This window comes from Phyllobates terribilis, unplaced genomic scaffold (assembly GCF_046119375.1).
Source record: "Phyllobates terribilis strain yellow unplaced genomic scaffold, ASM4611937v1 Scaffold_11__3_contigs__length_659146591, whole genome shotgun sequence".
Taxonomy (NCBI): domain Eukaryota; kingdom Metazoa; phylum Chordata; class Amphibia; order Anura; family Dendrobatidae; genus Phyllobates; species Phyllobates terribilis.
The window spans coordinates 293,972,637-293,997,159 of record NW_027362771.1 but is presented as its reverse complement, the minus strand read 5'-3'; positions in this window follow the sequence as shown (position 1 = coordinate 293,997,159).

Below are 24,523 nucleotides of genomic sequence, written 5' to 3'. Positions count from 1 at the left end.
CAATTTTTTTTTAAATAAATCCTTTATTTTAACACTAAATGACAAGTACAGTAATCAACACTGTCACTGTACTTCATATATATGTGACTGACATGTTTTTATCTATCTAATCTATGTGTGATTCTCTATTCCTTCTATTCTAAATTGTCGGGTACAGATGCTGAGTTGCCGGCCGGCTTTCTTAAAGAGACGGTGCATGAAAACACTATTATTTTTTTAAATAAATCCTTTACACTAAATGACAAGTTCTGTAAGCAACACTGTCACTGTACTTCTTATATATGTGACTGACATGTTTCTATCTATCTAATCTATGTGTGATTCTCTATTCTTTCTGTTATAAATTGTGGGGTACCGCTGCTGAATTGCCGGCCGGCTTTTTTAAAGAGACGGTGCATGAAAACACTATTATTTTTTTAAATAAATCCTTTACACTAAATGACAAGTTCTGTAAGCAACACTGTCACTGTACTTCTTATATATGTGACTGACATGTTTCTATCTATCTAATCTATGTGTGAAGCTCTATTCTTTCTGTTGTAAATTGTCGGGTACCGGTGAATGCCGCTGATGAATTGCCGGCTTTTCATGTCATTCTACATTATTCTTAGTTGTTTTACTTCATGTAGAATTAACCTACAAGGAAAGAAAGGGTTTATTTTCATTCCGATATTTGTGTCCCATTGACTTGCATTGGTTTCCGGTATCGGAATCGGCGATATCCGATACTTTTTGGGTATCGGCCCGATCCAATCCGATACGATATTTCCTGATATCGGAAGGTATCGCTCAACACTAGTCATGGCTTACATTTGGCCTGGAGCCGTGACTGATCCATTTAATTTTTTTTACTGGATAGATTAGTTCATCAAGATATGCTGGATAACATGTAAATATCTAAAATACAACGTTTTGTCATAAAATTCTACTAATTGTCGCTTGATAGTACAATGTCCTCTGGGTTGTCTGACCAGAATCTAACGCCTCTAAGCAAAGGCATACATAATTTAAGGCTGACTGTGTCTGCAATGGGGTCCTAAAATGAAGGGGGCTCAACACTTTCTTCATCTCATCCTTTTTGCTACCTACAACCAGTGTATAATCGGGTCTTCTGCTACAGAGTGGAACAAAGAGTGGAGATTTGGCTGAAGGGTCATGAAAAGGGTGTGAAGTGAGAGAACTTTTTTCAATGATTTTTACAACCTGGTCCAGATTGACTTTAATTCTAAAAAAGTTTGTCAAACGCGAATGATCACAGGAGTAATCACAATATCAAGTGATTGTTAAGAGCTATCAAGTGGATTAATGTACCATTTATATAAAATCTTCAGACATTATTTAGGTGATATTATACCTCTATAAACAGAAATAATGAAATATGAATATAATCTGTTTTTACATGTAAGCCACTTTGGCCCATTCAGACTAGAATCTATAACAGATGTTTCTGTGATGTGTGTGACCTTGCTTGTCTGCCGGCAATGTCTCTCCCGTTCTCCATTCTACTGTGTAATATGTTATTGTATCTTTGCTTTAACGTTTCAATAACTATGTGTGAACTCTGGCTGGGAAACCTCTAAAGTGACAGGTCTGTTTGTACAATGTATATCCCCTTGCTTTGTATTTTTCTGTGTGCAGCTTCAGGAAATTCTGCTGGACTACATTCCAGATCCCAAGTTGGAGCTCTTCCTGGTTATGCTGGTGGTGCCTTTTATAGTCAATGTGAGTACAGCTCTTGTGAAGCCAACCGAATATCCTTTTTTAGCACATTGTGTCTGTTTTTCTTTTTTTTTGCTATGGGAAAGGCAATGGCTGGAAACATTGAGGTGTTTACCATATAAATTATGTAAAATTACTCTTTTATGTTGGAATCACAACAGAAGCACTTATTATTAAATTACTGTTTAAATATCATCAAAATAAGCCAGATTTGAGATCCTCAAAATACATCACCATATTAGTGGCCCATGCATAAGTTTTGTTTCCCATTTGTTTTCTTTTCAGGCTATAATGCTTTGGGTGGTCGATAGCTTAATAATGCGAAAATACAAAGGATTAAAAGCGGAAAATGGTCTTTGCAACTGTGAAGGTGCAGATGGGTTACAGTCAGTAGTTGATGAAGAAACACAGGTAAGGCCCCGTTTGATTTTAGAGACTTCACTCCTTCCCATTGTTTTAATTAATTTACATTCTTAATAGTTGAATAATTGGAGAACATTAGGGTTTTATCATATAGCTGACACCAGAGCCTATTAACTACTGAGATAGTTATTTCCCAGTAGGTAACAATAGACATAAAGGGAAACCACAACATGGCCATTCATACAGGGTAGTCTATCGCCCTGCTGCAAATCCACAATGCCAGCTGAGTAATCTTCATTATGTCAATGATAATGTGAAAACCTCAAATGAAGTGACTCAAGAATGTCCTCTGTTCAAGCCAAAACATCAGTTTCACTGGTATTTGGCCAAATAAAGATTTCTTAGCCAAGAAATGTACAAAAAAATCCAGTGCCCTAAGGAAATCCTACAACACAATCACATTTTATTTAACACATACTGTATATAGGAGTCCAAATACAGAGCTATAGTTAGGAACTCAAAAAGGCATGGAAGTTCATGGAAGACTACAGTGATGGATGATCACAGAATCCTTTCCATTGTGAAGATTTACCCGTTCATATCATCCACCCCGGGTGAAGAACACTCTCCCAGGAAGTAGTTGTTTCAGTACTTAAGTCTACCAAAAAGAGAAGACTTCATTAGAGCAAATACAGAGGCTTCACCACCAGATGCAAATTATGAGTCAGCCTTAAAAATATAAATGCCAGATTAGACTTTGCCAAAAAAAAATATCTAAAGAAACCAGCCCTGTACTGGAAAAGCATTTTTTGGACAGATGAAACTAAGATCAACCTGTACCAGAATGATGGGAAGAAGAAAGTATGGAAAAGGTTTGGAATGGCTCATGATCCAAAGCACACCAGACTTATTTATTTACTAGATGGTGGCCCGATTCTAACGCATCGGGTATTCTAGAATATGTATGCGGCCGACCGGGCGCAACTAATCAGCAAAGCAGTGTTTAAATGGGTTGTGCACTACTTTAAATTAACCCCCCAATGTATCCCCCTGAGGCCCCTAATGAATTTTGGAGGACCGGGGAGCGAGGCCGCCGGTCTGGGTACTTCTGCTGCGAGCAGCCGGGAGATGACCGGCTAGCACAGGGTGAGCATGGGAGCGGGTGAGCGTCAGAGTGTGAACGTCCGAGCATGAGCGTCAGAGCATCAGAGCATGAACTTCAGAGCGTGAGTGTGAGCGTCCGAGCATGAGCGTAAGCCTCAGAACGTGAGAGTCCGAGCGTGAGCGTCAGAGTCAGAGTCGGAGCGTGAGCGTCCGAGCGAAAGCGTCCGAGCATGAACGTGGGCGTCCAAGCGTGAGCGTCCGAGCATCAGAATGAGCGTCAGAGCGTGAGCGTCAGAACATGTGCGTCAGAGCGTGTGAGGTTGAGCGGGTGAGGGTAAGCCGCTAACGGCCGACATCTTGTTCTCAAATCCCGCATCGCTGATTGGCCGCGGCCTGACCAATCAGCGATGTGGGATTTCCAGGACAGACAGACACACAGACAGACGGGATAAGACAATTATATATATTAGATTTTACTCACTTATATAGCACCATTAATTCCACAGCACTTTACAGACATGATCATCACTGTCCCCATTGGGCCTCACAATCTAGATTCCCTATCAGTATGTATTTGGGATGTGGGAGGAAACCCACGCAAACATGGGAAGAAGATATAAAGTCCTTGCAGATGTTGTCCTTGGTGGGATTTGAACCCAGGACCCCCAGTGCTGCAAAGCAACTGTGCTAACCACTGAGCCACCGTGCTGCCCTGTTTAACATCATCTGTAAAACATGGTGGAGGCAGTGTGATGGCATGGGCATGCTTGGCTTCCAATGGCACGGAGTCACTAGTGCCTATTAATGATGTGACTGAATACAAAAGCAACCGGATGAATTCTGAATTGTACAGGGCTATACTTTCTCAACTTTCTCAACTTTATTCAACCAAATGCAGCAAGGTTGATTAGACCGCACTTCAATGTATAATTGTAATTTTAATTAAAAGAAGTGGAATATTCTGCAATGGCCTAGTCAATCACCAGATCTCAACCCCATCGAGCATGCATTTCACATGCTTAAGAAAAAACTTAAGGCAGAAAGACCCACAAACAAGTAACATCTGAAGTCAGCTGCAATAAAGGCCGAGCAAACCATCACAAAGAAGGAAACCCAGTGTTTGGTGACATCCATGGCTTCCAGACTTCAGGCAGTCATTGCCTGCAAAACATTCTCTACAAAGTATTAAAAACTAACATTTTATTTATGATAAAGTTAATCTGTCCAATTACTTTTGAGCCCCTGAAATGAGGAGGCTTTGTAGAAAAATGGTTGCAATTCCTTAACGTTTCACAGGATATTTTTGTTAAACCCCTTTAATTAACCCCAAAAGTCTACACTTCAATTGAATCTCTGTTGTTTCATTTTAACCCTTTTACCACCTTTCGGTTTTTGCGTTTTCGTTTTTTGCTCCCCTTCTTCCCAGAGCCATAACTTTTTTATTTTTCCATCAATATGGCCATGTGAGGGCTTATTTTTTGTGGGACGAGTTGTACTTTTAAACAACATCATGGATTTTATCATATAGTTTACTGGAAAACGGGAAAAAGATTCCAAGTGCGGTGAAATTGCAAAAAAAAGTGCAATTCCACAATTATTTTTGTTTTGTTTTTTCTTCATCATATTCACTAAATGCTAAAAATGACCTGTCATTATGATTCTTCGGCTCATTATGAGTTTGTAGATACCAAACATGTATAGGTTTTTTTTTTATTTAAATGGTGAAAAAAAATTCCACATTTTGTAAAAAAATAAATAAAAAAAAAATGGCGCCATTGACGAGACCCATAACATCTACATTTTTTTGGGATTTGGGGCCGGTTGAGGGCTTATTTTTTGCGTGCCAAACTGTCGTTTTTATTGATACCATTTTGGGATAGATACGATGTTTTGATCGTCCGTTATTGCATTTTATTGTAATGTAGCGGCGACCAAAAAAACGTAATCCTGGCGTTTTGATATTTTCTCTCATTACGCCGTTTACCGATCCGATTTATTCTTTTTATACTTTGATTGATTGGGCAATGCTGAACGTGGCAATACTGATTTTATTTCAGTTGTTTTATTTTGAATGGGATAAAAGGGGGGTGATTTGAATTTTTATATTTTTCGATTTTTTTAATATTTTTTAAAACTTTTTTTTTTTTTTACTGGCTTCAGTAAGCTGCGATCATCTGATCATTTGTGTTACACATAGCAGGGCTTTCTGTAACAAAAATGCTGATCTGCTATGAACGCCGACAACAGGGTAGTGCTCATAGCAGTTCGGCAATGAAAACCCCAGTGTTTTCATGCCAACCCATTGGCGGCCCACGATCATGTGACTGGCGCGGGTCTTCTTATGACATGCTTCCGGCTCGATCATATTAAATGCCGCTGTCAGAGATTGACAGCGGCATTTAACTGATAGAACCCTCCTGTTTGTTTTTCACATCTTGTGACCATCTGCTTTTATATTCCAGCTCTGTCTTTTTGGCTGTGCTGGACTTCAGTGTTGTTTGACTGTTTTGCTAGCCAGGTGCTTCAGTGCCTATCTCTCAGTTCGCTTGGTCCTTTGGGACCTCTAGTACCTTTTTGTCAGTTTATCTTTTGTTTTATGCAACAACTTTCTCTGTTCAGGAGGTATCCCTTTTTGTTCCAGTCCTTAGTTCTTTTAGGGACCCCTTCCCTTTATTCTATAGGTCTTCGTTCAGACTAGCCTAGGACTAAGGCGGGTCTGTTCGCTAGGAACAGGCTGCCCGCTACATCGTAGGGATTCAGCTTAGTCTTACTGTAAGCAAAGCTTTCCCCTTCTTTCCTTAGTTCTTGTTGTAGATCTTAACAGTAAGTCCAGCCCAAAAGAAAAAAAAATTAAGGAAATATTAATATGGGGATCAGTATGGCTTCCGTCCAGGATTTGGCTCAACGCTTGCTGTAGTTGACTCTGGAGGTGGCCGAGCTCCAGCAACACGTGAGTAGCTGTTCCAGAGTGCAGTTTGTGGAACCCAAGGTAGTACTGCCGGATGTTTTTTATGGTAAACAGCAAGATTTGTTTTCCTTTAAAAATGCTTGTTTGTTAAATTTTCGTTTGAGACCAAGGTCCTCTGGGAATGAATCACAGTGAATTGGTTTTATTATGTCACTTTTGCACAATGAACCACAAGGGTGGGCCTTTTCTCTTCAACATAATGATCCATGTTTGAGGTGGTAGAAGAGTTGTTTTGTGCTATGGGTCTATTATATGACAATCCTGATCGAATCTCATCTGCTGAGGCAGAACTCAGGCGTTTGAATCAGGGGTCAGATGATGCTGAGATTTATTGCACACACTTTAGAAGGTGGGCTTCTGAAGTCAGATGGAATGATCCTGCTCTGAAATGTCTATTTCTTGCTGGTCTGAGTGAAAGGGTTAAGGATTTGCTAATTGCATTCCCTGCACCTGAGACTTTGCAGGATGCCATGCAATTAGCTGTTCGTGTGGATAGGAGGCTGAGATCTACGCAGAATGAAGTAAAGACTCCTGTAATACCAGGTCCTAGTCCCCAGAAAATCTGCTCAGACGGCGGAGAACCGATGGAGGTTGGGGTGATCTCGCGCCGCTCTCAGGAAAGAGACAGGAGGTTTGCCGAGGGATTGTGTCTTTATTGTGGTAAAGTTGACCATTTGATTAAGCATTGTGAGCTTCGTTTAAGTAAAGAAAAAAAAAGGTCAGGTAATCCCGTATAGCTTGTTTAGGAGTATTTCTTTCAGGGAGTACTACTTTGCAGGAAAATTTTATTGAATTTCAGGTATTTGTGGATTGTGGTTCAACACTTAATGTGATTGATAAAGGGTTTTTGGAAAAACTTAAATTGAAATCCAAACCTTTGTCATCACTGTGATTGCTATTGATAACACTCCCTTGAAATGTATTACTCACAAGGTTGCTGCATTTCCCCTCACTATCAATGGTCTTCACCAAGAAATTTTGAACTTGGTTGTATTAGATAATTTACCCTGTTCGGTCGTTCTAGGATTGTCTTGGTTAAAACTGCACAATCCTTTGCTGGACTGGTCTACTAATATGATAAAGTCTTGGAGTCCGAAATGCTATGATAAATGTTGTAATGGTCGCATTGCGGTTGTAAGTAAAGGGGAATTACCTGTACCTATTCAAGATTTTTGGAGGGTTTTTTCAGAGGAGGAGTCGGAGTTTTACCTGCTCATAGAGATCATGATTGCGCCATTGAGTTTATTCCGGGAGCTACTCTTCCCAAGAGTCGCTTGTTTAATCTAACTATCCCTGGAAGAAAGGCCTTGGAGGTGTAAATACAGACTAGCCTGGCTGCTGGTCACATTAGGCCTTCTAAGTCGCCTGTGGCAGTTGGATTTTTCTTTGTTAAAAAAAAGGACGGGGGTTTGTGTCCGTATCTGGATTTTCGTGAAATTAATAAGATTACCATACACAATTCCTACCCATTGCCGTTAATTCCCGACTTGTTTAACTAGTTAGTGGGGGCCAAGTGGCTCTCTAAGATTGATCTCCGGGGGGCATACAATTTGTTACGAACGAAGGAGGGTGATGAATGGAAAACTGCTTTTAACACCCTGGCAGGTAATTTTGAGAATCTGGTGATGTCTTTCGGTCTTACCAATGTACCTGCATTTTTTCAGAACCTTATTAATGACATCTTGAGACCTTTGATTGGTAAGAATGTGGTTGTGTATTTGGATGACATTTTGATTTATTCGCCAGATCTGGAGTCCCATTGGCAGAGTGTACGTGAAGTTTTGCAGTTATTGAGTGATAATTCACTCTTTGCTTAGCTGGAGAAATGTGAGTTCGCTGTGCAGAAAATTAGTTTTTTGGGCTACATTGTCTCCAGCGAGGGCTTTGAGATGGACCCGGTGAAGGTTCAGGCTCTGCAGGAATGGCCTAGGCCTATTGGTTTGAAATCTATACAGAGATTTTTGGGTTTTGCCAATTATTACAGGAAATTCATTAAGAATTTTTCTGTAATTGATAACCCTGTAACCGATCTCACCAGGAAAGGTGCGAATACGGTCCAATGGACTACTGAGGCTATTGAAGCGTTTAAGTATCTCAAAGAGAGGTTCAGTTCAGCCCCTATCCTTATGCAGCCTGATGAGACCAAGCCTTTTTTGGTCGAGGTCGATGCTTCATCGGTGGGGGTCGGAGAAGTTTTGTCTCAGGAGAACAGGGATGGAGTACACCCTTGTGCCTTCTTTTCAAAAAAAATTTCGGAAACCGAATTGAATTATGATATTGGAAATCGAAAATTGCTGGCTATTAAACTCGCGTTTGAACATTGGCGTCATTTTTTGGAGGGCGCTAGATTTCCTATTCAGGTTTTCACAGATCATAAGAATTTGATCTATCTGGATGCTGCCAAGCGCTTGAATGCCCGGCAAGCTAGGTGGGAACTTTTTTTTTCTCGGTTTCATTTTTCTGTTACCTATATCCCTGGTACTAAGAATGTTAAAGCCGATGCAGCTTCTCTCCTGCGGTCGGTGCCGAGGAGGAGGAGAACATTTTACAGAAAGGAGTTGTGGCGGCGGCATAGGACTCCGTTTTAGAGAATGGGATTCTAAAAGCTCAAGATAATTGTAAGGCAGCGCTAGTCATCATACTGGGGGACACTCGCTGCACCGGGTTAATTAAAGCACACATGCCATGTCTTTCTGGTATTGCACAATACAGCAGTTTATTATTTTATCATAAACCGCATAGCACACATATAATGTCCACGAGCCTTTCCAGTGGCAGCTACGCCCACTTGGCTCCAGGTATAGCCTTCAGCAAGGTACTAACATAAATGTCCACAACAAGCAGTGTCTTTACCTTTGACGGGTTACAGCTGCTTCAGTCCATTTGGTTTGCCACCACTGTGGCTTTGCGGCTTCCCAGATGGGGGTCTCCAGCCCTCGTACCATTCAAGGCTACTGGTATGCTTCACTCTTAACATCCAGCCTCTGCCTTTCAGGACGCTTGTCTTTCAAGCCTCTGCCCTCCAAGGCCACTGGCATCTACACAAGATCCAGCCTCGGCCTTTCAGGCTACGCCAGGCATCACCAGGCCTCACTAGGCCTCACTCTGTAATGGTGTCCCACACGGGAACAGGCCTCACGCCTTACACACACCACTGTGTCAAGACTACCAGGGTTTATATATCCTGTAGTACACACCCACAGGACCTGTGCTGATGTCACAGTCATGTGATCAGACATTCTGTGTGCACAGGACCTGCACTATGTCACAGTCATGTGACCAGTCACCTGAGGGGGAAGGCACATGGTCAGCCCAAAACACATCCTGGACCATTACAGTAATGCCAAGCAAGCCGCTGCATTACAATGATGCTCCATCTAATACTCCCCATGGGAGATTGTTCGTGCCTAGAACCTTTAGGAGAGACTTGTTTGTGGAGTGTCATGAGTCTCGGTTGGCAGGTCATCCAGGATTTTCTGAGACTAAGAGACTTATCAGTCGCAGATTTTGGTGGCCTGGATGGCAGAAAGAAGTCATCAAGTGGGTGCGTCAATGTACAGTGTGTGCTAGATCAAAGGCTTCACATACTCCTGCTGCGGAGTTGCTTTGCCCTCTGGAGGTTCCTAGTGTGCCTTGGACGCATCTCACAACGGATTTTATTACTGATCTGCCCGTGTCCGAGGGTTTTACTGTCATCTAGGTGGTCGTGGACCCTTTTAGTAAGATATGTCATTTGGTTCCATTCATTAAGTTGCCCTATGCCAAGACACTTGCTAAGGCATTTGTTAAGGAGATTGTCAAGCTTCATGGCCTTCCCACGGATATTGTTTCTGATAGAGTACCTCAGTTTGTGGCTCGCTTTTTGGCTTGCTTTTTGTGACAGGTTGGGAGTCCATTTGTCATTTTCGTCTGGGTATCATCCTGAGTCTAATGGACAGACTGAAAGAAAGAACCAGCATGTAGAACAGTTTTTGCGATGTTTTGTGGCAGACAATCAAGAGGTGTGGTCTGAGTTTCTGCCTCTCGTAGAATTTGCTCTTAACAATCATACATCCTCCTCAGCTGGGTGTCCTCCTTTTTTTTGTTGTACTGGGAGACATCCATCTTTTGGTTCCTTCTCCAAATTGGGGTCGGCGATGCCGGAGGAGGAGAATTTTTCCGGTGATTTGGAGAGAGTTTGGACTACTGTACGTTGCAATCTTCAAGAGGCTAACAAGAAGTACAAGAAGTATTTTGACAGGAAACGAAAGGAGGTTTTGTTTACTGTGGGTGACATGGTTTAGTTGTCCTCAAGGAACCTGCGGTTCAGGATTCCCTCTAAAAAACTGGGTCCTAAGTTTGTGGGTCCACTTAAAGTGCTTCATGTTGTTAACCCGTCTGCGGTTAGGTTGGATGTTCCTACTTCCTGGAAGATTAATCCTGTGTTTCATGTTTCCTTGTTGAAAAAGGCGGATGTATCTGATAGGGATGCCACTGTCTTAGTTCCTCCTGTGGTGGAAGATGGCAAATATGAAATTTCACGTATCTTGAATTCTAGATGGCATAGAGGGAGAGTACAGTATCTCGTCTCCTGGAAGGGTTTCGGTCCCGAAGATAACTCCTGGGTAAGGGCGGATGATGTCTCTGCTTCTAGGCTTGTTAGAGCTTTCCACAATAGGTTTCTGGATAGGCCTGGGCCTGGAGGATCCAGAGGATCCTCTTAAAGGAGGGGGTACTGTTAGAACCCTCCTGTTTTTTTTTTCCATTTTGTGTTTTGCGGTCACGTGACCTTTATATTCACGTGGCCTTTATTTTCCAACTCCGCCTTTTTGGCTGTGCTGGACTTCAGTGTTGTTTGACTGTTTTGCTAGTCAGGTGCTTCGGTGCCTATCTCTCAGTTCGCTTGGTCCTTTGGGACCTCTAGTACCCTTTTGTCAGTTTATCTTTCGTTTTCTGCAACAACTTTCGCTGTTCAGGAGGTGTCCCTTTTTGTTCCAGTCCTTAGTTCTTTTAGGGACCCCTTCCCTTTATTCTATAGGTCTTCGTTCAGACTAGCCTAGGACTAAGGCGGGTCTGTTCGCTAGGAACAGGCTGCCGGCTACATCGTAGGGATTCAGCTTAGTCTTACTGTAGGGAAAGCTTTCCCCTTCTTTCCTTAGTTCTTGTTGTAGATCTTAACATTAACATGTTAACTGCCGCGGATGGATCGCGATTCCACCTGGGGCTGTTAGGGGCACATGTCAGCTGATGAAATCAGCTTTCATGTGCCTGAAAAAGTGCGGGCTCAGTGCCGGAGCCCACACCAAAAAGGGGGAGGCGACCTATCATGTACCCATACTTCATAGGTCGTAAAGGGGTTAAATCCAAAATAGTGGCATGCAGAATCCGAATCATAAAGATTCGGTCACTGTCCAAATATTTCTTGACTTAACTTTATGTGTTTCAGTAGAACAGAGCTTTTGGCAAAGTGTTCTACCGAGGCTGTGTATTCTGCGTATGGACTAAACCTAGATTGTTTTAAGGGATTTTCATGTGGAGCTGGATTGTGCAAGAGCGGTTAGTTTTAAATGATCTTTCATCCTTTCCATCAGTCTGGACTCTAAAACCATTCCTGTCTGACTTGTAGTGTGTTAACCAAACTGTACCCCATATTATAGAGACTGTATTACACTTTTGCTTTTTTATACAGTCTAAGATTTTATTTACTTTTATCTTGTGTCCGCTATGTGGCACAAAGTGCTACTCTGTTAATTGCTGTTAAGCAATGTTTCCCAGTTGTACTCTGCTTAAATGGAACCTGTTAAGCCAGATAATGTTATTAACCTGCAGATATAGGGTTATTCTGCAGGTTAATAGCATTAGAAAGGTGCCCAACCACCTTACTGTTCAGGCAGCTCCTTGGAGAAAATGAACTTCATTCTTCCAGGGAGTCACTGACTTTCAGTCATACAGGCGTGCCAGAGGTCTTCAGTCATCGCTCAGTATGGCTGAGCTGTAAGCACGCTCCATAACTTTGACTGATATCCAGATCTGCACAGATGCACAGCAGAACCGGCTGTCAAAATGTCAGTTCTGCTTACAGCTGCCACTCCCAGTATTCTGAGCAGACACTGAAGCCCTCCTTCACACTGGTATGACTGAAAGCCAGCTGCTTCGGGAAGCAATAAAGTTGACTTTCTCCCACGAACCACGTCTTCAGTATGGCACCCAAGCACCTTTATAGCGCTATTGTCCCACAGATTTAATGCTGTCTCTTCAGTTTAATAACGTTATCCAATTAACTTTAAATGGTCACTGTAGTTATAATAATCTTGCCATAAATCAATAGTACAAACAAATATAAGACTTTATAATATATTTTACAAGAGAAATATGCTTATTTTTTCATTTACAGTAGTGTTCAAAATAATAGCAGTCCCATATGACTCACCAGATTAATCACTGTTTTTGTTATAAATTATATTACCACATGTCAAACAATTTACCAGTTGGTGCAGTAGATTCTAAGAAAACCAACAGACTCAGCATTCATGATCTGTGTGTTTTTGAGTCTGTGTATTTGAATAATTAATTGAAAGGGGGTGTGTTCAAATTAATAGTGTAGAGTTCAATTAGTGAGGTCAATCATTCTGTGAAGAAACACGTGTGAATCAAGTGGCCTTTATTTAAGGGTGAAGCCAGCACATGTTGGACATGCATTTCTCCTTGAAAGCCTTAGAAATATGGGTTGTTCAATACATTGTCCGGAAGAACAGCGTACTTTCAATAAAAAGTTGATTGGAGAGGGTGAAATATATAAAGAAGTACAGACAATGATAGGCTGTTCAGCTAAAATAATCTCCAGTGCTTTAAAATGGAAAGCAAAACCAGAGAGACATGGAAGAAAATGGAAGACAACCATTCGAATGAATCAAAGAATTGCCAGAATGACAAAGGCTCGGTCAATGATCAGCTCCAGGATGATCAAAGACCGTCTCAAGTTACCTGTGAGTACTGTGACAGTTAGAAGATGACTGTGTGAAGCTAATCTCTTAGCAAGAAGTCCCCGCAAAGTCCCACTGTTAAAAAGACATGTACTGAAGCAGATACAATTTGCAAAAGAACACATCAACTGGCCTAAAGAGAAACGTGGAAACATTTTGTGGACTGATGAAAGTAAAATTGTTCTTTTTAGGTCCAAGGGCGGCAGACAGTTCGTCAAACGACCCCCAAACAGTACACTCTGAAGACAGTGAAGCATGTGGTGCAAGCATCATGATATGGGCATGTTTCTCTTACTATGGTGCCCGACCTATTTACTGCATACCAGGGATCATGGACCAGTTTGCATATATTAAAATACTTGAAGAGGTCATGTTGCCTTACGCTGAAGAGGATATGCCCTTGAAATGGGTGTTTCAACAAGACAACGACCCTAAACACACCAGTAAACAAGCAAAATCTTGGTTCCAGTCCAACAAAATTGAGGTTACAGAGTGGCCAGTCTAATCCCGGGACCTTAATCCGATAGAACACTTGTGAGGTCAACAATGCAGTTTCTGAGGCAAATCCAACAAATGCCAAAAAATTGTGGGATGTAGTCAAAGCATCCTGGGCTGGAATAACAGATGACAGGTGGCAGAGGTTGGTTGACTCTATTACTTTGAACACTACTGTATAAGCCTATATTTCTCATCCTCATGCCCCAGAATTCATCTCTGAAAAAAAAGCTAGAATCTATTTTAGTCAAAACAAGGCAGACTGCTGTCTCACTGAGGTGTCAGATTACAACTGCCTATTGAAGTCTATGGAATGGGGAAAGGTCAGGAGAATCAGCACAGAGGCACACAAAGACTAGTATTGCTGCTTTTTCTCATGTATATGAAGCAATACTTTTTAACTACCTGCTCTTTAGAGTGCATTATATGCGTCAAATGTTTGGTAAAGGTCAACTAATGGGATCTCCTATCAGAAGAATAAGGATCTGCTGTCCTCAGTTATGCAAGATGTATTCATACTGAATGCAAAGTTGGCTATGCAGGTGCATATGTTCTGCTTCTTGCTACACTGTAACTAGAAATTTACTGGTATTCCACTGATGCTTGGTAAATATCTAGAATGAATGAATATACTAGTGTTATCAGCACAGGCATTTGAAAATGTTTCTGCTTTAGAGTTTGGCTTTTAGCATTCTTGTACAGAGGAGCAGCTCAGGGATGTGAGCAGGTGGTTGCATACACTGCAGCCAAGAAATAGTGAGTCACTAATATCCATGTCCTGTCCTACTAGATGTTCCACTTCCCGGGAAAGTTTAGTTAATTACAGAATTATAAGATGCAGTTTTAACAGGATATTACATTTTAGTATGTTGTGATTCTGCATCTAGATTGTCAAGTGAAACTGTTCTTAACATGAATGCTTTTTTTAGATAAAACTATAATGAAACAGAATTTTCTTGCATAATCTAACATTTTGTTAGAAGGTAAAGTTTAAAAGAAACTCCATAATAAAGTCAATCATGCTCCTTGATGACCGTTTTACCAACACCACTTCTAAATTGCAGAGTGAAAAACCTCTTACTTTACCAAGGGTAACCTTTCTTTTGTGTAGACTTAGAGGATGCCCCTGCTAGGGGCATGTATGGATGCGATACATACTTATTTGGATTTCTGTGTATAATCGTAACTGGCTACACTACAGGTTCACCAAACCTAAAAATAAAGAGTGGTAAAAGTGACAAGGCTGTGGAGTCAGTAAGCCAAACCTCCGACTCTGACTCCTCAATTTCCATGACTCCGACTCCACAACTCCGACTCCCTCATACATGGCTCATGTTTAAGCGATAAATTTACTGTAGCACAGATTCATCTCAGCTAAAAGTCTAGACCCTTAGATCAGGAATAGGACAGACATTTATAGGACATTTCATAACTTTCCCAAATTCTTCTGAAAAAATATTCCCCACAAACTGCATTGAACTACTGTACCCAATTTATTATATATTTTAGGAGTTGGAGTCGGTCCATTTTATACCAACTCCGATGCCACCAAAATGGACACCGACTTCGACTCCACGACTCCGACTCCACAGCCCTGAAAAGTAAGCAGGTGATAATTAGGCCCCTATTGTTAGTCATTCTGCAAGTTCGTAAAGTAGTCTTGTAGAAACATTGCAAAGAACACGGTTTAAAAGGAGTCTGTCAGTCAAAACTGACATCATAAACTAAACACATAGCCTTGTAAGGGATATAGTCCTTATAAAATAAAAATTGACCTTTTTTAGTATTAAAATCACTTCCTCCACTCTGAAGAAACTGAAGTTTAATCAATTATGCTAATTAGGCTGCTTTTTGCACTCTTAGTGTGGCCAAGAGGCTCAGTGCACAGTTCCACCCACTGGTTTAGTATGCCCAGCCTTCCTCACTGGTGATTGATCGTGCTGGCTTATCTGAGCTTTCTCTGTAGACCATGTTTTCTCTAGGCAAGCCAGTGCTGTCAATCATCAGTGAGGAAGGTGGAACACTCTAAACCAGTGGGTATAACTGTACACAGAGCCTCTTGGCCACACCAAGGGTGCACCCAGCACTCTAAATAGCATATTTAATTAAATTTCAGTTTCTGCAGAACAGAATATGCAATTAGGACATTAAAGGTATGAGTTAATAGTGGCTATATTCCCTACAAGGCTTTGTGCTTAGTTTATACTTCCAGTTTGTGCTCTTTAATTTCTCCTTTAATTTCCTCCCAGTTGGTTCCATTTTGTTAGGGTTACACTTAGTCAATGGATGTGCCTTTAGCAATTTTTTTCTCCTACAGCAGACAGAGCAGAGGTAGGAAAGCTTCAACCAAACATTATTATGAGGAAGGGGCATGGCTGAGCTCTAGGGTGTATAAAGAAGTTTTCTTTATTTATTTCTCAGTTTTATATGTAATAAAATACAAAATGAGATGAAGGGGAACAAGCAGATTAGGAGGAAATGCTGGGACATTTTTCTTTGTGTATGCATGTTATGTGTTTAGTTTCTCTTAGTAACTTGTAACGTAGATGTGCACTGAGAGTCTATGGAACGGGCTCAGGTGACGACCTTTCTACAGGTAACACTGATTCCAGCAGTTGAGTATTTGGTGAGTATTTTCCATCAGTATTTATAAGCCCAAACCAGGAGTGGGTGATAAATCCAGAAGTGGTGACGTGTTTCTATTATACTTTTCCTCTGATTGTTCCACTCCTGGTTTTGGCTTACAAATACTGGGGTAAAAAACTCTCCAAATGCTAATCATGTGCACGTGGCCTTAGACTCCTTGGATATTAGCTACTGCAGTATTTATATGGTTTGGTGGAAGGCTGCCCTCTGTCACCACAGGTCTTCCATACCTTAATATGTTGTGAATGTGCAATAAAGGTCTACAGTAGAAATACCCCTATAAGCCATTACATCTTATACCTTTTATCTAAATGTTCCCATAAGTAACTAAGTTATGAGTTGTGTCTACAAAGTAAATGACTGTGTAGATACATGTGAAGATAGCCAGCGCTATAACCTTACAGCGAAAAGCACAAGTGTTAAAACTCCTATAATAAAGTGCAGCCTAAACATACCTCTGGTTTTGTTTTGCATAGCTGTTTGCTTATTGGAGTGTTTCTTTCACACAGTTGAAAAGTATATTAAGTCAAAGACTGTAATTTGTGTGAACTATGAATGTAGTGCTGGGCTGGCCTGTCTCCAAGGCTCTGCACTTGGCCACTTTTCTATAGGCTTTTCTACTACTTTGGCATCGTTTTGAGCTGGAATGATACTAGCAAGTTCATTTTTATAAAAGGAAATAACTTTTCATCTCCAAGTAAAAGTGACATTTTCCATATCTTTTGATCAGATTTTCTGAACACAGAGAGAATTATTCTGCACACTGTATCCCCAGATTCTGTCCCATTGCCTTTCTCAACTTCCGTTACTGACCTTTATTCTCCAGTTCTGACTGCTTCTTATCCACACAACAATGGTTCTCCTCAGATCTGGGTTTGCATCCAGTTCCCATGGTAATGCACTTCCAGATTGTTATCTCACTGCTTACTAGTACAAGTATCTATGTCACGCACCTTCCATTCTCTGCTTTATGTAATCATGATCTCCTCCTGTTATACATAATATAATCATACATCTGCTGCTTTACTGATCATAATGCAAGTTTATACTTCTGGTAATTCACAATATTGTTATGAAATATAACAATGTCATGCACCATTGTACGATGTAAGACCTTGCTCTTACGATACATTCACTATTGTAAGGATTTTTAGGAAATGTTAGACAAAGACATTTTAGATTGTTCTTTAACATTTCATTTATTCTTTGTAAATAAATTACTTTTATTTTTGTTTGTTACTGCTGTTTCAACAAACTTTTGCTTATTAGATGTAGACATCAAAAGTGCCAAATAGTTTACCCCCAAAATTGTCTTTTCAGTGAAAAATTGCAGTAAGGTAATGGTCTTTAGGGGTCTCCCTTCTGAGCAACAAGCTGTCTATTGCTCATTGTCAAGACTGATCAGGCTCTAGTTACAGATAAGCAGGATGGATTGTAAAAAGTGGGGGGGGTTGTCATTACAAGTCTTGTGTTGCTCCCTACTCTTACACAGACGCAGGACCTCAGCATAGTAGGACAGCTGTGGACTTTTATCATATGTTGATCTGTCTTTGACTCAGAAATTTATGTAATTTCCTAATTGCCTGGTTATTGTTCAAAGTAGATTGGTAATGCAATTCTAACCTCCTTCCAGGCTTAGTCCAAATTCTTCTGTTTTCCTCCTTACCTTTATTCAGTTCTCCCCTGTGTTTCTAATGGCAGATCGGTAGTGCAGTTCCCATCTTCTCTCCTCCACTATTGTGCACTGTGAAAGCAGAGTTAGTTATGATATGAAACAGCCACTGTAAACCAGCTTTATTTTATGTTACCATGTCATTCATTTGACACTCATCTGTTGCTGTTGCAGAACTGTGGAAAAGCTAGGTTCTAACCCTGAAAAAAACCCTGTAACCCAGCCTTCCCAATGCTTTGCTTAATGTAATGCAATGCATTGTAAGAAGTAATAATAGGAAGTCTGGAGTGCATACTCATGGCAGCCCAGCCAGCACAGTACATACCTCCCTACTCTTCAATGTGTGGGCTGGCTGAGGGAAGCATAAAAACATCTGGGGGTATCAAAAAGTAAAATAGCATAGCCATCCTGTGCCTTGTAGAAAGTTTGCATATCTATTACATTTTCATCCAAATGACAGGTTTACTTTAATGTCTGCCATAAAACAGTCACATAACATAACAGCTAAGTTTTCTTATCTAGAAACTTTGATTGCCATCAGCAGTAATAGCGCTGTTTCTTTGAACATATTTCTTGAACAGGGAGCTTTGAAAAGTCATTTTTTTCTTCTGAATACACTTTTGTACAACATAGGTTTTACAGTTTTGCTTCATTTAGAATTCCATTTTCCCATGTAACATTATGAAAGTGACCTGTAATCTCATGAAAATGCATGCCATTGGGGGTGAAAGTCAATGGTTATTTGATTTTAGCTGGGTAGTCTAAAGAATGTCTCGTATGTCAGCTTTGTGTGATGGATCGGCTATATCTAAGTAATAGGGACATTTTCTTTACCCATAACTCCAACCAGTGGTATCCAAAGTGTGTTTTACAGTGGATGTTTGTGTTTCTTTCAATTGTTTCTAGCTAATGACAGACACAGAATATGCAGGTCTATAATATTCTTAAGTTCACTACAAGACCAACCTTTTTGATGGTACCTCAACCTCACACTATTAAGCATTAAAAAAGGAATGTCCTGCAGTGAATAAAAGATTAATTTGTTTCCTTAACTTTACAGCCAAATCCCTTTTTATGTCTGAAAGTTTTTCTTTACTTTTCCATGCAGGAAAATGATGGCAAATAAAGGAAAGTATAGTGTGGTGCACAACATCCGCACTATATATGTCATGCGGTGTTCACTAGCTTGGTGCACTTACTTTGTGCATACTACATTGTAATTGTGGCAGTGTGCTAGTGTTAGTAAATCTGCTTGACTGTGTGCAGCATGCTAATCACAACCCTGTGTAACAGTTTTATCCTCTCCCCTTTGATTTCTTACATTTTCATGTTTTGAAGACATGGTGGGTGAGTCAGCTGAGTTTAGTCTTAGATTCAGCTTTAAAGTGGAAAATAAATTTCACAAAGTTACAATTCATATCTTTGCAATGTGATTAATGTGGTGTGTTATAGAATAAAATCTGTAGTTCTTTTCTTCTAAACATATGTTTCTGATTTCAGGTCTTGCTTGGATCATCACCTGTTCGTACTTATTGTTAACATGAGAGTTGCAAATCCAGTTCTTTGCTGCTTGTGATTATCACTACTGAGATGAGTTCCTCCAAGTTTGTTAATAATGTGTGGCGCCCCGAGGGTTCGGTTGCTACAGGGGTATTGCACCTCAACCAGAGGTGTGGTATTCCACTCCTGGGTAAGGATGGAGTATGGACCAGGGTTCAGTTAGCTGCACACATATACACTCCTCATTTCCAGGGGACAGCTCTACGGTGCTCCCATTAGTATGCAGGCACGACTGACTATGTCCCTGGCTGGAGTGGGGAGGGGGGGGGGCCCTAGTGATGTGGGAGCAGATAGGGGCTGGTTTCTGGGCATAGGAAGGAGCTCATTGGATGCAAGTTACCTGGGCTCAGACACGGAGGAGGAGGTATAAAAGGTGGGCACCATCTTAGAGTTCGTTCGAGTCTGTGAGGAGAAAGTGAGAGTGGAGGAGAAGGGGAGCAGAGGCTCCGCTGGAGTTCTGCTCCAGAGCCAGGCCTAGGGACACGGGCAGGGCGAGAGGGAGAGAGGAGAAAGGAACGGAACAGAAAGAGAAGGAACCAAAGAATAGAAAGGCCCAGGAACACGAAGGTAGAAGGGACCCTAAGGACCCAGGAGATTCCGGGTGACGGGTCAGGCAAGAAAAGGGTACCAGATCCCAAGATGGTGGAGGCAAATAATCCTCAGCCAAGAACCGGAGGTCGTGATCATTTATTGATGATCATCGCTAAACCTACTAGTGATCATCGCTAAACCTACTAGGAAGGCACCACATAGGGCCAGGGAAGCTGGCGCCAAGTTCTCCCAGAGAAGGCCCGAGGCAGCCGGACAAAGTTTGGTCACTGGTGGGGCACGGCCAGAGGAAGGATAGAAGGGAGTTCTGTGCCATGCTCCTGAATTGCCTGGGGGTTGACCGAGCCCCTCACCTGGTGGACGCAACACGGCTTGGGCAGTCACTACCTGTACAGAAGTGGCTTGGAGTATGCGAACTGTGAGTAAAAGACCCTGGACTGCAACACATTGTCTTTGTGTTTCTTACCTCGCCAGCACTAACGGTACTGGGACTCCCTGCACCACAACCCCCACCATCTATGCTCACTGCCCTGAGGCTACACTCTTCCCGTGGGGAGTTATACTATTCTCTGCTGCACCCACAACACCAGCCTCAGCGGTCTGCCCTGCAGTGACGGTTCACTCTTACCGCAATCCACGGGTGGCGTAGTCGGACATTGCAAAACATATAAATAGACTGTCACCACTGGTCTGACCACCCTGAGCCACGGACCGGGTTGCCACTACTACCCCCATCAGCACCGTACACTAGAAGGCCCGGTTCCGAGTACCCCACGGCACAGGGGGCGAGTCAAATGCGCACATCGATAATGCGGGCATTGCAACGATTATTCTGCAATACTACTCAGAACATGCAATGAATGAAGAACATGGAGAGCATACATAGTACTTCCACAGTGGCATTCAGCACATGCTCAAACTCAGAGACTCTTACCGCTATGCTAATTCCATATTTTGCGGTATTTATTGTTTTTTTGTCACGTTTTTGATTTGCAATCTGTTAAGCGAACTCTTTGATAAAAAGCAGTGACAGAATTATACCAATGTGTTAGAGACATGCCTTTAATATGGTGCTGTTGCTGTAAAAATAAAACAGCCATTAAAATTCCCATTGGTTCTGTACATACAAAGTCCAATTAAACCGTTCGTTTCATCTTGTCTCGTTAAGGATTGTTTATACCGGGCTAAAAGTTATGTTTATTCAGGTTTCTATTGACCTTGCTCTGCTGCTCTGTGCTACCTGGTTAAAATAGAACAGCAGTTTGTCAAAGATTCCTTGCAATTTAAAATCAGTGTGAATAGAGCCAATAGAAATGTGTTTTTTGTCAAACTCAAAATATATTTTTGTGGTTTAAATTTATATTTGTATCTATAAAAATGTTACACAATAATAATGATAAAGCTTAAAGCAACCATAATATTACTATAATTCCCTCTTTTGCTATTTTGTATATTGTCTTGCATAGAGATTGTAACAGGAATGGTGGTGGAACCATTGTGCCGTGGACCGAGGAGAGCTTGGAGGGGCGTAACTAGGCGAACACCTGACTTTTCTTTAGGACCCCTGAAGGTGTGGTTAGACTTGGCTCCAGATGGACGCCAGTTGCTACTCCAGGGCCGACCTCTGACACACGGCAGCTGACCCCCAAAGAGGCAGAAAGATGGAACGGCCAGGAATGGATAAGTTCGGCTAATACAGGCAGGCACAGCACGTATACTGGAAGACAAAGCAGATGGAGGTAGGTACGGCTGGTATACAAACTGGCATGGCAGGTGCTGGCAGGTACGGCTGTTATACAGGCAGGTACGGCTGGTATACAGGCAGGTATGGCTGGTATACAAACTGGCACCGCAGGAGCTGGCAGATACGGCTGGTATACAGACTGGCATGGCAGGTGTTGGCAGGTACGACTGGTATATAGGGACGGCAGGTGCAGGCAGACACGGCAGGAATACTGGCAGGTACTGGTAAACAAGGTAGGTATACTGGAAGATACAACTGGAATACAGCCAGGCACGGCAAGTGCAGGTAGACAAGATAAGTAAACTGAAATATGAGCCTGGGGACCTGAGAACTAGCAAGCATGCAGACAACTGACAAAACATGTTGTTCAGGCACCTCCCAACAGGTGGCGGTGCCTTAAATAATAAGTGTCTCCCAGCAGATCTGCCAGGCGTACGCAGACCTCGGGAGGCAGTAGCAGGAAGAGGAAGTGCAGGACAAGGGGCGGTGAGTGAGTCGGCGTCCCTGCCGGGAAAGAAGAGGATGGGAAGCGTGCAGGGACGCCGACGCTACAGAGATATTTCTTGTGTCTCTTTTGCAGGATTTCATAACCCAAAATCATTTTAATCACAGCCTCTAAACTGTAGGGCTACCCAGTTACTTCCATCTGTAGCCTAACTATGCCGTATTTACTAAAAAATTCATTATTTTTATTTTTAGTCACTGTAGGATTACAATTTCAAAGTTACTAAACCCTACCTACATTGTATGTTAAACAGTGTATCACTTGATGTATTCACCACTTGATATATTCACCAATTACATGCTTTCAGGTGTGCTTGTTTTTTATACACTTAAAATATTGCTTTCTCTTGAACACAATTCCTTACTTGCTGTTCAAGCTGATTGCATTTTAAGCATATTTAACTTGTAGTTCACACAATGGTGACAAGTATGATAAATTCATTTTCTTGTTTGAAGTTTCGCCACTACCACATATAAGTATGAACATGTAACAAAGATCAGTTCACCACTGTGTTGAGGACTATAAGTTTGCACAGATAACTGCCTGGATCCACATACACATCTCAGATAAGATTGCAAGCCTATAGAAAGCTAGGAACTTGCAGACCGCATACTAGATATGAGTATTTATAATTTATTACATATTTCAGTTAAAGTACAAAACACTAAATGTGAAACAATATGATATAAACGAGAAAGAAAGAGGGCAAAAAGAAGGACAAAGCCTCTATGACACGGTAGACTAGTACCACCTGATGAAACCACAGTCCAGGAGTGAAACGCTCATCGAGGGTCCTTTGCACCACACATATGGAACATAATGCCTCAAGGTATTATTGGGAAGCTGTATGTTTTTTGAAGCTATGGGTTTAATGAGTCATATTGGATAAATTCTACAATATTTCTCTTGTATTCTGCCTTATACATAGACATGTTTGGCGATTTTTTTTTTTGTGCATTTACTGAGGCTGCCATGATGATACACATACAAAGTGTGTTATATAATGTTATACATTTCTTCATTGTGTAGTTATTTCTCTCTGTATGCACTGCAATATTTTTATGGTTTCATATGTGTGGTATTAGGCTGCGTGCCCACTATGCGTTTTTCAAGCGTTTTTGCCGTCGAATTTCCACAGCGAAAACGCTTAAAAAACGCTTGCTAATACGTGCCCCATGGTCCCCAATTATAATCCGCATGTGCTATGCACATGCTGCGGAAATTTCCGCTGCGGATTATCATTGCGGAAAAATACGCAGCATGTCCATTAATTTTGCGGACACGCAGCGTAATTGCTGCCATTGACTTGCATTGAAATGCTTGATATCCGCATCACTACATGTGCACACGCGGATATGAAGTGATTCAATGTGTGGATGGTATCCAGGTTTAGAGAAGAGGAGACTCTTATCTAGACCCGGGTACCACAGTACCTGTAAAAAAAAGAATTTAAAATAAAAAATAAAGATTATACTTACCTTCCGATGGCCCCCAATGCATCCGGTGTGTTGGGCGGCTCGTGGTGGTGTGAAAAGACCTTCCATGACGTCATTTAGTCATGTGACAGGTCACGCGACCGCTGACGTCAGCGGTCACGTGACCTGTCACATGACTAAATGACATCATGGCAGGTCCTTTTACACAACCGCGGGAGACCAGGGGCCATCAGAAGGTAAGTATAATCTTTATTTTTTATTTTTCACCATTCTTATTCTTTTTTTTAACTATTACTTGGTCACACTATATATGCAGGTTGCATGGATTTATATAGTGTGACCAAGTTGACAAGCACTTTCCAAGTGATGCTAAAATCGCCTGGAAAGCGCTTGATAACCCGAATGCAGAAATGCATGTGAAGAACGCTTGACAAACGCCTCTACCTGGCGGGAAAAACGCATGTAAAATCCGCATGCGTTTTTCCTGCCAGGGAGAAGCGGAAAAAATATGCAGCATTTCTGCATCGTGGGCACATAGCCTTAGTCTATCATGTTATAGAGATTTTGTCCTCCTTTTTGCCATCATCTTTATTTCTCCTTTATATCATATTGTATAACATTTATTATTTTTTGTTTTATCTGAAATATTTAATAAATTATACATATTCATATCTAGTATATGGTCTGCATGTTCCTGGCGTACTCTACAGGCTTGCATATTTGTTTAACAAGGTAGCAGATTTAATAATAGGCTGAGGTAATATTGTTTTTTTCTCTCCCATAAGATTGACCTCATTTTA